The 13,831-nt window shown below is 41.1% G+C and overlaps 1 protein-coding gene across 3 annotated transcripts in view; it reads left to right on the top strand.

Moving 5' to 3' along the window:
• Nucleotides 1–574: 574 nt before the first annotated feature.
• The window catches only part of sox1a (SRY-box transcription factor 1a), a 95,061-nt gene continuing 81,804 nt past the window's right edge, over nt 575–13,831 (top strand). The window contains exons 1-2 of one of the 3 annotated variants that reach the window (XR_005209538.1): nt 575–1,104; nt 1,179–1,635. The gene's annotated coding sequence lies outside the window, so the exon portion shown is untranslated. The remainder of the gene's footprint in view (nt 1,105–1,178; nt 1,636–13,831) is intronic. The other 2 variants (XR_005209537.1, XR_005209539.1) reach the window with 2 other exon arrangements.

The following is a 13,831-nucleotide window of genomic DNA, read 5'->3' on the forward strand; positions in this document are numbered from 1 at the left end:
AGCAGCCAGTGATCATTTAGACTTGACATGTATTGTGAAAAACTGAGCTGCTCTGCCTCTTTCTTCTTCTCTTTCTTTCACTCCCTTTCTCTTTCAACTGTCTGTCATTAATGTCCAGGTCTTACAATATACGAACAGAGGAGAAGAAGAAAGCGAAGAGTGAGGGATGAATTGATGGATGGGAGGATAAGCACTCAGTGTCCTTTCTTTAAAGATTTGTTATTGTACAGTACTGTCTCCCAGTCATTTTTGGTTGGTGTTTCAGTCTGAAAGCCCGTCCACGTGCTCTTTTGTATGGGAAAGCAATAAGGCCCCATTGAATGAAGCTGAATGGACCTGCCATCCTTAGGGGCTGAGGCCTGAGGACTCCTATTCTTTAGCCCCCAATCTAATTGGAGCTGAAATGAAATGGAGGTTTCTTATGAAAATAGGCTTTGTTTGGCCGCAAGGCTGGTAATTCATAAACAATAAGCAGGGCCCCATTGTGTAGATAATAATATATTCATGCTGCTGGAGATGGGGAGAAGGCAAAGCGAAGGCTGAGGATATATAAGGAGGATAGGCAGAGACACGGATGGAGAGTGGAGGGATGAGAGGAAGGGGAGGAGGAAGACTAGGGGCTAATAGCAAATAGTGGGTCAGAGAAAATTGGTAATGGTTGGGTAGAGGCAGAGGACTTATTAGAGGAAGTGAAAGGACTAAAAGTGGGCAGGAGTGAAAACGGAGTGGGAGTTGGGGGTGAAAATGACGGGAATAGGAGGGAGATGGACAAGATAAGAATTAGGCGAGGAGGGCGGGAGATTGGGAAATGGCTTTGAGTACTCCCAAGCCTACAGGTGACTGGTTTGGCAGCGGTGGGGGGAGAAGGCAAGTGAGCGAGAGTATCTCAAAAATGGAATAGGTTGCACAGTGCAAATCTGTGTGGAGTTGAGAGCGGTGGAGCTGATGGAGTGGATTGGTCAAGTGCAGAGATGAAGCAGAGCAAAGCAGTCAGTGTCTAACAGGCGAGGGGGAAAGACGAGAGAGAGGAGACCAGTGTGTCTATGAAACTGACAGGAGGGCTTTCACCGCCTGGAGACACGATGGGGTGGCTGAGAAAAACAGGTGAGCTTTCATGCCACTTTGATGCATCAGTCTGCGTAGATTATCTCTCACTATTATCGTCTGTAATCGCACAGGTCATAGCTGCTTCTGTGAGATGATCCTCAGCTGAGTACACACTCAAACTTAAAGAGTTTCTCTGTCCGACATTCTCAAACAGAAGGACCAAAACAAGTGCTGGACTTAAGTGCTCTGTGGAGTGACGGACTGACCGAAGGGGACCCCGCTTCCTGTATCTGCTCTGAGCAGCTGTCACAGTTCATGTCACAGGCTTTTTTACCCATTTCATTGGGGGAGTGATTCCTACAAACTGTGCAACTGGAGACCCCCCATTCCTCTGGATGCTTCCTCTGTGCTGCAACCTTGACTTCAGATTTTTTTTTTCCTCATATCTTTTTGACGAACAGTATAATCCTGGACAGAGTTTTGTGACAGTGGAGGGAGAGGATTGTTGAGGACATGAATGCAAAACTGAAACTGTAAACACGTCTGATTTGATTTTACTGCCTAAAGAGATAGATGTCTTAACTAATGGTGAGTAAACCTGGCACGGCATTTGAAGTGGGTGGACTTGAACTGAGTTTGTGTGCGTCTGTCTGTCTGTCAGAGTGTGTCAGGGAAGTTTGCATGCTCCTGCACATACAGGAAAGATTTGATCTGCATGTGTGCACACAGTATGGAGGGAAAATGCAATGAAGTGCAATGTCAAGTGTCCGAAGTAATCCACGTGGTTTAACTGTGGTCCAGTCCACACCAAGTCTTTCTCATGAAAGTTATGTCAACACTATGTGCAACTTCTTAGCAGTGAAGGAGTCGCTAAGGTATTCAGAGAACAGAAAATGTCACATTTAATTATATAATTAATTAGTCCTGGTGTTAACAGGACAGTTAACATATCACTTTGTATCCTCTTAAGAATGCACAGCAGTTCTTTTATTTATGATTTATATGGGAAGATTAAAATGTTCTCTAAATATTTGTTTTACTGACTGATGGGACATAATTGTTTAAACAATGCATTTAGCCTTCTTTTCCTTGTTGTTAGATGGGTGTATTGGCCAAGAGGTGGTGGTATTTACTTTACTTAGGTCCAAATGTGTGATCCTTGTGCACTTGGTACCCTGAGTTTTTAGATTGAGCCACTAGATGTCAGTATTTATCAACATATAAACCACAATTGCAGCACCTCACCTCTTGCTCATTCCACCATGAGACCAAATTCAGCATACAGCTGAACATATGACATTCTCTTGGTTTACTTGCCTGCGTGTGCACATGGTGTTTACGCAAATGAATTGATCTCAACAATGTGACTATATAATATAAAGTTAATTAGTAAATTAGTGTGAATGCTCTGTTTTTAATGCTTTAGCAGTGTTTTAGATATTTAAAATGATACTTTCACCAGCTTAATCTCAGCAGGCAGGTTGAAGTCCCTGAAAGAAAAAGCGGAGAAATTCCCTTTATGTTTTGGTCTTGGCTAAGACTGTAGACTTGAATATTTAATTGCATGTCACAGTAAAGGTTATGCATGTATTCTTAATATAGTTACTCCTACCACGAGATGGCAATCACACATAATGAAAATCCCCTCAGCTGTCTGGATCTGTGTGTGTGTGTGTGTGTGTGTTGGGGGGCATGGAAGGGGCTTGGTGTTTATGCTCTCCACATGTATGCTTTTGCATATAACAAGATGTCTTCACATTGGTGTTTTTGGATTTGTTTGCCTCTATCCTTCGTGTGTGTGTGTGTGTGTGTGTGTCTTTTCATTAACCTGCAGTATTTAGTGAGTATCTGTGCTATAGCGGAGCTGGATGTTTCCCTGCTTGAGGTCCTTGTTTGTTTTGTTTATTTGCATGCAGCAAAGTGGTTGCTGGCGGTGCTGGTCACTACAAGTGGCTGGCATTCGGCGCCTGGTAATCAGGCTGCGGGCAAACTGGGTGGCAGCGCTCCGAATGGTTTGCTGGAGATTATCCCAAAATTATCCATGAATTATCCCCCAGAATTACGCCATTCCTGTCAGGCCTTGTCCATTGATGGGACTCAGATGAGGGAGAGTGTTGGACGAAGAAGTGTGTGTGTGTGTGTTGCACGCGTTGTCAGGGGGAGATTTGGATGGAGCAGCGTTGGTGTCTGTGTCATGGAGCGTGTATTTCTCTGTGTGTGTGTGTGTGCTCTGTAATGACTCTGGCAGTGTTGGTACATTGGGGTAATGGAGCATGTTAATCCACATCAAACAGCTATTAGCAGCAGATTTTACTCATAAAAGTCACTAGTTACAGTACGAGGAAGGACAGAAAATTAACATACATCTAGCAACCTGTGTACTTTTTTATTTTCATTTTTTTACTCCCGCGGCCGGTGCTTTGTTTTTTCCAATAGGCATTTTTTTATTGTGCCAAAAAGAAACAATTGTGCTCAAATCTAATGCAACAGAAGTTTGGCGTCCAGCCCTCTAACTAAACTATCATCAAATCCCTAAAATCTGCAACAAGCTGCTGTGTAAATGTGTGTGTCAACATTTTCATGAGAGGTATTTATTCCCAGAGCTACAGGTTTTCATGCCATTTGGAGCATTGTATTAAATTCATTTTCTGTGTGGCTGCTGTCACTGCACATCGCGCTGTCATTATAGTCTGGGTAGATAGGAGGGACTAGTTGCCTGCTTGTGTGTGGCTGCTGGAGCCCCAGGAGGATGAATAGTGCTGGTGAACCTCTCTGCGATAAGTGTTCGGTAAACGGGTCAGTGGATTGTCCTCCGAGGCTCAATCTGAGCTATTTTCCCTGACTGAGAACACAAATTATCCTTCGCATTCATCCCATAAACAGACCACCAGCGGCGCAGACTCCACGTAGTTTGTTGTGGATGTGTTTGTGGGCTCAATCACCCTGTTTTCTTGTGCTTTGGCTGAACACGAGGCCGCTTGTACATGTGAACCACAGTATGGGATAACACATGCACGCTTTCACCCACTCAACAACAAAGTCCATATGCAGCGCTGGCAAGCAGATGAAAGCACGACTATTGAAGATGAGAAAACAATTACAGTAGATGACGTAGCGGGTGCAAGTGGAAGATAGAAATGAAACACACACACACACACACACACCGGCAAGAAGAGGAAAATGGTGAGAGGCAAAGGGGAAAGAGAGGGAGAGGCCAAGGTGGCGAAAGGTTAAGTACTCTTCTTTTTTTTGGATGCTGTACTTCCTGCAGGGCCTTGTTCCTTGACCTGCTGGTTAGGGGAGGGAGGTAAAAAAAAAAAAAAAAAGAGAGAGGGAAGGGGGGAGAAAAGGCTAAAGCTGCATGTGAGGTTGCAAGGTGAGAGCTAAAATGGGAGGAGTATTTGCCTCTGGCTGATGGGGAACAATTGGACACACAAGGAGGCACGCACACACACTCGAACCAGAAGCAAAAATGGACATTCTCACACAGACACACAGACACACACACACACACACACACACACTCATGCACACACTTAGAACTACAGTCCCAGCAGGCTATGAACTTCAGTGCAGTTGTTGCCATGGCGATACACTGAGTTGCTGACCCCCCGACTCCATTTTTCCTGCCGCTTGGCTATTGAAAGAGATGATTGACAAGTGTCCAAATGTCAGCCGACCCAGCCGGCCGCACAGATGGGGGGGTGGAGGGGGGGATGGAGGGCGGGAGTGGGGGAGCCATTTTATGTTACTTTCACTCGCAGGGAGGAAGGTGTGTGCGTGTAGAGATACATATATGCATGCATTGAGTGCCTGTTAAGGCTGAACAAGTACTAACAAATAGTCCTTAAACATAGCAATCACAATAAATTGGGTCTACCCCCTGATGCTAAGAATACTTTGAACGAACAAATCACCAGAGATACAAACACACACACGTACTGTAGATGTATTTACACACACACATATACTGACCGGCACAAAGAAAGCTTCCAAATAAAGCCCCTTTTGAATGCGAGACAGGGTCGTATATTTGTCTTTTGAGCCGCACTGATAACCCATTCAGTGAAAAGCTGGATTGGTCGGTCGGTGGTGGTGGCTATTGAGTTTTTTAGTGTTTAGTGCTCTCTGCTGTGCCGTGTGCATATTTATGTGTGCAGCCCTGATGGACTGAATCTGCATAAATAAATCCACTTACATCAAATATGATAAACCGTAGTTTACATGTGGCGGTGAGTCTTACACAAACAGCTCCGTGTTGTCTACAAGGCTTTTTTTCTTATTTCTATATATTTTTTTTCCACCTTTTTCCCTCCTGGTTTTTGTATCCTCTCTCCCTTTCTCACTGTCTCATTGTCCGCAGGCTTAAAGGGATCGGTCTTATCTTGATCACCCACAGCAACACATTAACCTCTCCTCTCTTATCTCTACACTGGTCATTAGTGCCAAAACCCTTAACGTCCTATTGACAAGGGCCACCAAACTCTGCATCTGTGTGTGTGTGTGCATGCGTTGAGTTATCGTATGTGACATGCGGTTGAGATCTGCTGAGTTGGTGATCTGAGCCGATAACATTATTAGCCTGTGGTGTGTTATGTGTGTGTGTGTGTGTGTGTGTGTGTGTATGTGTGCAAAATATAACAAGAGAAAGTGAGAGGGGAAAAATGCTGTAATATTTCTTTAAAATGTATTTGAGATTACGAACAGGTGATAATGGATATTTATGTGCTTTTCTTTTTGTGCTTTGAAACATCTGGTTAATGAGTTTCTGACTTATTTACTTGATAACATAAAATAAGGTCTGAATTACCCTCTCCTCCCACCTGAATACTTTGCAGAAAGATGTAATAATTCAAAAGCTAGTCATCACGTTTTGCCATGAGACCATTTAGAAAGTATTGAGGGAGAATAAAATGTACTTCCTGTCTCTAATGCGGCGGTAGTGGTGTTGAATGGGTTACTCCATTTGCTGCTGATGGAGCATTACACTTCAGCTCAGTCAAACAGCTGTGAACAGCAGCGAGTGTATCGCAAATGAAATCAATTCAATGATATCATGTCTTGACACACAGCAATCAAATCACTTATAGCAGTAATATTAGCACCTGCTTTAAACACTCCTTCAAGGGTTTTGAAAATACAAATACAACAAAATATATCCTTACATAAATCATTCGTTTTTTAACTTCAATCTGTTCAGGGTCACAGGTGCTACAAATGTACAATATAAAGAAATAATAAAATGTTGTTGTTGTTGTTTTGAATTAATATATTAGTGTCTCATTTACAGACGCATCATTAAAATCCGTTCATTCTGACTGGAAAACAAAATCCCGTTTCTGATAATACATGTCATGGAGGAATTTAGTTTTGAGTTAAATGTGTGCCACTGTTTGTCTCTAAATGCAGTACTTATCTGTCTGTCTGCTCCTGGCCCCGTGTGTTAGTGGGGCTGACAATCTAACAGGTTAAAAGAATAATTGCAACTCTATTTACCCCAAACAGCCTCTCCTCTGCACATAATTACATCCACACACACACACATGTGCACAGACACACTATCACATACTGAGGCACACTCAGAGAGAGAGAGAGAGAGAGAGGGAGAGAGAGAGAGAGAGGGAGAGTCCCTGCACTAATATTTAGGTAGTAACAGTCATGTGTTTGAGTGAACCCTCCTCTTGTCCTCCTCTTCAACGCAAAGCACTGTTAACCACCGGCACTCACTGAGAGAGGAATACACCCCGCATTGACCGCACTCATCGGGTTGTGGGTGTGGATGTGCTGTATGTGTGCGTGTGAGAAAGATTGAGAGATGTGTATGTGAAAATATTATGACAATACCATCCTCCAAGGTGAGGGGCTCTATAGTAAGAGTAATTTATGAAAATACTGTGACTAATAGGACTGCAACTAATGATTATTTTCATTATTGAATACTCTTGATTTTTTTCTGTTGAGTAATCGATTGACTGTTTAATCTATGAAATGTCAGAAAAATGACTGATTCCCAAAGCTGCTTGTTTTGTCTAGCCAAAAATATTCCGTTTTCAGTGATATAAAACAAAAAGAATAGCACTGGGAAGGCTAGAAATAATAATAATAATAATAATAACAATAATAATAACAATAATAATAATAATAATAATAATAATAAACTTTGGCCTTTTAGCTTGAAAAATTACCTAAAGAATTGATGTCAAAATTATTGCTCTGACTAATTGATGGACTTATAAAACAATACATATACTGTATACATATGTTTTTCAGGAACTACAAATAATATTTATTGACTTGTTGGGATTATTTTTATTAGCATACTGTCTTAATAATTACTGCAAAATTATTATGTCAGTGCTTCATAGAATGGGATCAGCCTAATCAGTGATTAACTCCACAGATTCAAGTTTTATGAAGCTCACTTTTACTCAGTAATCAGAACCAGACTCAACTTTATTGGCTGAGTATATTTACACAAACAAAGAATATGACTGGTTTCTAGTGGCTGCTGTCTTATAAACATTAATATACAGCCAAAACAAGGACAACAAATCCGAGCAAAGATTAAACTTGAGCGTCAACGATTGGTTGACTAATCGAGAAATAATCGTCAGCTATTTTGATAATCAAATCATTATTAATTTTCATGCAAAAATGGCAAAAAATGCTCTTTTCAGTCTCTCAAATATGGAGATTTCCTGCTTTTCCCTGTTATATATATTATATTATATCATTAAACTTAACATCTTTGGTTTTTGAACAAAACAAGACAGTTAGAGACATCATCTCGGTCTTTGACAAACTGGGATGGACATTTTTTTTTACAATTTTTCTGACATTTTATAGATTAATTGATTTAATCTAGAAAATAATCGGCAGGTTAATCGATAATGAAAATAACCCAAGTTGCAGCTCAATTAAACATAACTATTATGTGCAGACAAGTAGGTGAGAAGCTGTATATTAATAAAAACAACAAATAATATCTATACAGGTCAAACTGTTAAAAATAGTGCTGTAATTATTTTTTGCATCGGTAATACAATAGTTAGTTTAGTGTTTTATGTTCAGCACATGCATATACACATCTATGGATAATATATAGACAACTTCAATTTACATTTGACAGTGATGGATAATATGTAAATGTTATTGCACAATCTATATATTCAAACTCTAATATATATATTTATAATTTGTAGGTTCTGTAGATGATTTTAATAGAAAAACGTTATTTACATGAACGTTATATATATATATATTTAGACTTATGCTCCAGGTACAGTCCCTGTATCCAGTCTTCAGGTGTGTGTGGTTTCAGCCTGCAGCTCAGTGATGCAGTACCTGTCCTCGGACAGTGGTGGCGCTGCTGCTGCATTGTGATTAACGACTGCTGCGGCTATACTGTGGATCCACTCATGGCCCCGGCATTACATTAGGAGACATTATCTAAATACTCAACAAAGTGAAATTGAATTTAAGGCTCCGTCTCCAGCCCCCCTCCCCACCCCTTCCCCACCCCCTCTGCTGGTTCAACTGGGCCGCTCTCGGATCCCATTCTCTCCTTATTGTTGGAGCAAGTCGAGCAGGATCCTCTGCTCCTCATCCACTCTCAAATTGAATCAGTCTCAATTTGACCTTTTATGTACCAGAATCTGCTACAGATGTACAGTACGTGCATGCAAGTAACGTTTGACACGTGTGTGTGTGTGTGTGTGTGTGTGTGGGTGGGTGTGTGTGTGTGTGCGCGCCCACATGTGCCCCCGTGTCAGCTCGCATTGCTCACAGTGAAGTGGGGAAACAGCATCTCCCTATTTGCCGCAGAATAGACCAATTAGTGTTTAGCAACAGAGCAGGAACCCATGTGAATGTGTCATTGATTAGCAGGATTTGGCTAATCATCACATCTCATAAACTCACCCGCTAATGTCAGCTGGATCTCCTACAGTACGCCTCCTTCTCCTCGCTCAATCTATCCCTCCATCTCCTCTCCTTCTCCTTTCAGCTCCCTCTTCCCGGCTGTCTTTCCGCACTTGTCTTTTTGCCCATCTGTCTCCGTCTGTCTTCTCTCCCTTCCTTCCTCTGTTTTTTCTCCCCTCTTCTCAATTTCTTCCTTCCTCTCTTCTTCTTCTTCTTTCTTCTTCTCTTTTTTTCCCCAACACTGGAGGGTTTACAGTAGAAGGAGCTGAGCGGATGCTGACTTTTCCTCCTCGTGCATCAGGAAAGGAGAGTCTGCACTGCTGCTGATCTGTAAAGGCACTGTGTACTTTTTGATTTTAATTGTCCACTCTGCTTTTATATTTTACTGTCTTTACTGTACTCCTCACCATTGCTGGGAAAAAACATCTTTTCATGTTTCTCAATTTTTTGACATCTCCTTAAAAGACATCTTCAACAAGAGAAAGAAAATGCCTCACACTATCACTAACAGCCATCCAAAACTATGTTTAATTGTTTAATAACCTTGTTTAATTGAATTTTGTCATTTCAGGTCAAAACAGAGAGAAAAGACATGAAATAAGGTTGTTAGAAAAAAAACAACAAAAGCTGATGTCTGTGACGTGCCTTATCCCAAATCTAAAGTACATTTTACGACCTTGGCTTCAGATGCAACTGGGCAAAGTGACAAAGCAACAGTATGTTATTATGAGCGAAATGTGTTTTCTTTTTTGCATGTAATTAACAAAATGTCACTCGCTTTCAGAAGATTTTAACTACTCTTTTATTATTGGGCTGCAACTAACTATTATTTCCATTATTAGTTAGCCTGCAGATTATTTTTCTTGATTAATTGATTAATTCTTTTCTGTATTAAATGTCAAAAAAAGGGGAACAATACCTTTTACACTTTCTTAAAAGTGACATTGTTGCGTTGCACATAAGACAAAGAAAAGCAGCAAAACCTCACAATTTAGAAACTTAATAGTTGCAGGTTATTTTTGATTGACTAATCATTTCAGTTTCAGTATATTACATTGTTTTTATTTGTTAAATAGCACAAATATAGCAATTAGAGGACAAACCTTTACTGTTATAGAAAATTGTAATTTGACAATAGTGACCACAGTGTGATGATTTTAACAGCATTTAATAAATTGCCATAATATTTTAATTAGGGATACAAAACCAAACTGTTCAATGATGTAAATAAACAAACTGTGGGCTTGTTGAACTGTTGCACCACCATATTAAATACAGGCCTGCTAATTATTTGATGAGGCGCCAGAGATGTAGAAGAGACAATTATCTGAACATAGGCCTACTTGACCATTAAGTATCCCGCCTTATTTCATGTATACAATCAGTGTTATTGCTTCATATAATATAGAGATATAATTTAATACTATCAATCAATCAGTCTCTATATATTATGGAGTTCAAACCCTTTGGAAATGGTTATGTTTTTATTCTCCCAAATGTGTAAAACAAACCAAACCGAGGGCTTGTTGAACTCATTTTAACTGAGCTTGTTTTTTAATAAATCTCCAAGTACACTTAAATCCAACCACTTGGATATTAGCTGTGATACGAACAGGAAGAAGAGTTTTTCTCGATTCATTTCATCTCTCTGCTTTTGAATAAGAAGAAATTAAATTAGTGGTTTTGGAGCTTTTGTATGTTGTGTAATAGGTATTAGTTATCATATTAATTAGCATCTGTTTGACACAGTATGGTGGCCAGCTGGGAGCATGAAGGAGGACATGCGGTGTGTGTGTGTGTGTGTATGCGTGTGTGTGTGTGTGTGTGTGAGAGAGGTTGCAGGGGGGGTGAAACTCACAGCGTTTGATTTGTTGTGTTGCTAATGTGACACTGATTATACAGGTCAGAGTAAAACAAAGCGGTGAGACGCTGCAATGCTAATACAGACGCCGTGATAACAGGGTTGTCATCACACACACACACACTCTCTGAAACACAGATAGGCCGATATACCTTCATGTGAACGTATACACATGTACATCTACGCGTTCTCGTGTCCTTGTGAAACACGTGCAAAGACACACCGACACACTCATGACACGCACATTCGCAGGTCATGGAAAAACGTCTCACAATGACTTCAGCAAACCACACTGAGCCGTTTTTTTTTTTTTTTTTTGTTGTTTTTGTAAGAGGTAGACTGTTGCCATGGAGAGAAGAGGTTAGTGAATTTGACCTATGCTATCATGCTAGCTTTGGTCCCGAAGCTGTAATTTCAAATGAGAGAAAAAAAAAATATGTTTCTCACTGAATTGATTTATCCCTATGTTTATGAGTAGATAAGTGCAGTGATGCTTAGATGGAGGGTTATTTTCATGGGGTGACTCTTTTGTGTGTATTGTGTTTATCTAGGCCACTGTTGATGTAGGGAGTACTGTAGCTCTTTTGCTTTCTTTGTGTTTGCGTGTGTGTGTGGGTTTTTTTTTTCTGTATGCGCGGCTGTTGTGTTCGTGTGTGTGTGTGTGTACGCCAATCTCCACCGCAGGTAACGGCAAAGGCATGGGAGACATTGTGGTTTTATGAAGAGCGGTGCGTGATCAGACTGCCCTGCAGCAGTAACGAAATCAATCACAATAGGGAATGGAAAAACTAAAAGTGACTAAATAACATACGGTTTGTTCTGATTTAGTCACCGCATAACCTGCTCTTCCATTTAAACTGAGCCTGTCTCGTGGCCTTGGTTCAGCTTGCACTACCTGGAAGAAAATAAAATGCATTTCTTCTAGGGCCCCGACGATACACCTATCTCCCAATGCGATACTATCACGATACCTGGGTGCCGATTTGATAAGTATTGCGATTCTACAAGTATTGCAATTCGATATTATGATTTATTGCGATTTTTGTTTACTTTTTTAACACTAGAATATGGGGAAAAAATTTAATCATACACTTCTAGGGACTTTTACTTTGGAAATTATCTAGATGGATGGATGGATTTTCAGCATGTATGTATTTACAGATGTCCTGAGTCAAATTTATCAGTCACTGTCGGGCATTACTTATTAATTTCTTTCCAGTAACCCAAAAATATAAAGAATAAAGACATTTCCCTCACAGATTAGTGGCAATTTCATTTTAATTTATAGGGGACATGTAAGGTTTTATACTTCTGGTGAATATAATCCAATCAATCTTTTATTTCCATATATGTATTTTGTATAAACAGTTCCCGTTGTTAACACCTTATTTCGTAGCCACAAGTGTATACTTCCGCTTACTTCATCAAGTCTGTCGCTAGCTCGCCGGTCCGCTCCATTCTCTTTATACATCCATGGTCAGCTCCATCGGGGCCGTTTGAATGCATTTAACATAAATGTCAGTATATGGGTGCTCTACAGTTGTAGCGTCGGCTGATTTGACCACGGAGATGAGATTGGCGGCTGGCTTGACCGCACGCCAATGGCTCGCTGCGGTTTGTTTTGATGACGGATAGGGAACGCATATGACGCCACGTTACTCTACAACGATAAAAGAGGTAACTTCCTGCTACCTCCACATAGACTCAAATGAAGCAAATATATTGATTCTGGTATTAAATAATCAATTTCAAAATCGTAAAAAAAAAAAAAAAGAATCGCGATACATAAGTGAATCCATTTTTTTCCCATCCCTAATCTCTTATTACCTGCAGCATCAGCCAGTTTAACATCATCTTACACAATTAATCCAAAACAGAATATGTGTGCAACATACGGAAGACGACAAGAGAGCAAATAGGGAGCCAAGATATGGTCGTCTGTCTGGCTTTTGGGGTAATTTGCCGAGGCGGGTGAGAATGTTGGTCGAGATGGGCGGCGACATGTCAATCATGTGTCTGACAGGGCCTTGTATAGGTTGTCATGTTGCCCGGCAGCAGAGGCAGAGGAGCACACGGACCCGGGGGCCACGCGGGGGTCACCGTCTGCCCTAAACGGTCCCCTCGACAGCACGGGGGTGCAGATAGGCGAAGCGTTGCTCCGAGGAGGTCAGCCCAGGGGTGATTCAATTCTCTGTGTTTGGGCGTCGGGAGATTGTGTGCTCACCTCTGTCAACCCTTCCACATACAGGTCAGCAAAAATAAGATGGGAGACTCACAACAGCGGAGACGAGGGTCGACATGAGACAGAGAGTATAACCTGAATGTATGTATAATTCACCAAACAAGGTTGTGTCTCTTCCATTCTTTCTCCAGTCGTCTGCGCAGGCAATGTACTGGACACCAATGTGCCTCTTATAGTTCTCAGCTGACCCTTAAAGGCCCCAGTGGGGATACCGAGGGGGTGACTTTGCTCCTGCAGCCTGGGAGACTTCCATATTCATTGTTTCCCTTTTTTTCCTCTCTTCATATACCTGTTATCTCTCTTTCATTGTCTGTCTGCACTTCTCTATTTTACTATGTACTCTCAATTTGTCTTTCAACTTTCCTCCCCAGGGACACTTCCAACCTTGCTCCTATATGCTGAGGGTGTTTACACAGGTCAGTGTTAGGTAGTGTGTGTGGCCCTGTCCTTATTGGGATATAATACCAATCAATCATGTGCTAATTCTCTCAGGAATGTCAGCAAAGTGTGGACTGTGGAGGTGAAGGTTTTTGCAGCAGTGATCAGTTTGCGTTGAAGAGCTTGAACATGTTGCACCTGCTAAAGGACACAGAAGTAGTAAGTCCTTCAACCCAGAATATTATGGGCATAAAATGACTATAATTGAGGACTTGCACACAACAAATGTGTGTGTCATATCACATCTTCACTCGTGGTCTTTGTGTGTGTTTGTGTGTGTGTGTGTGTGTGTGTGTGTGTGTGTGCGTGTGTGTCAGGAGAAC

Source organism: Sebastes umbrosus, chromosome 13 (genome assembly GCF_015220745.1).
Source record: "Sebastes umbrosus isolate fSebUmb1 chromosome 13, fSebUmb1.pri, whole genome shotgun sequence".
Classification (NCBI taxonomy): domain Eukaryota; kingdom Metazoa; phylum Chordata; class Actinopteri; order Perciformes; family Sebastidae; genus Sebastes; species Sebastes umbrosus.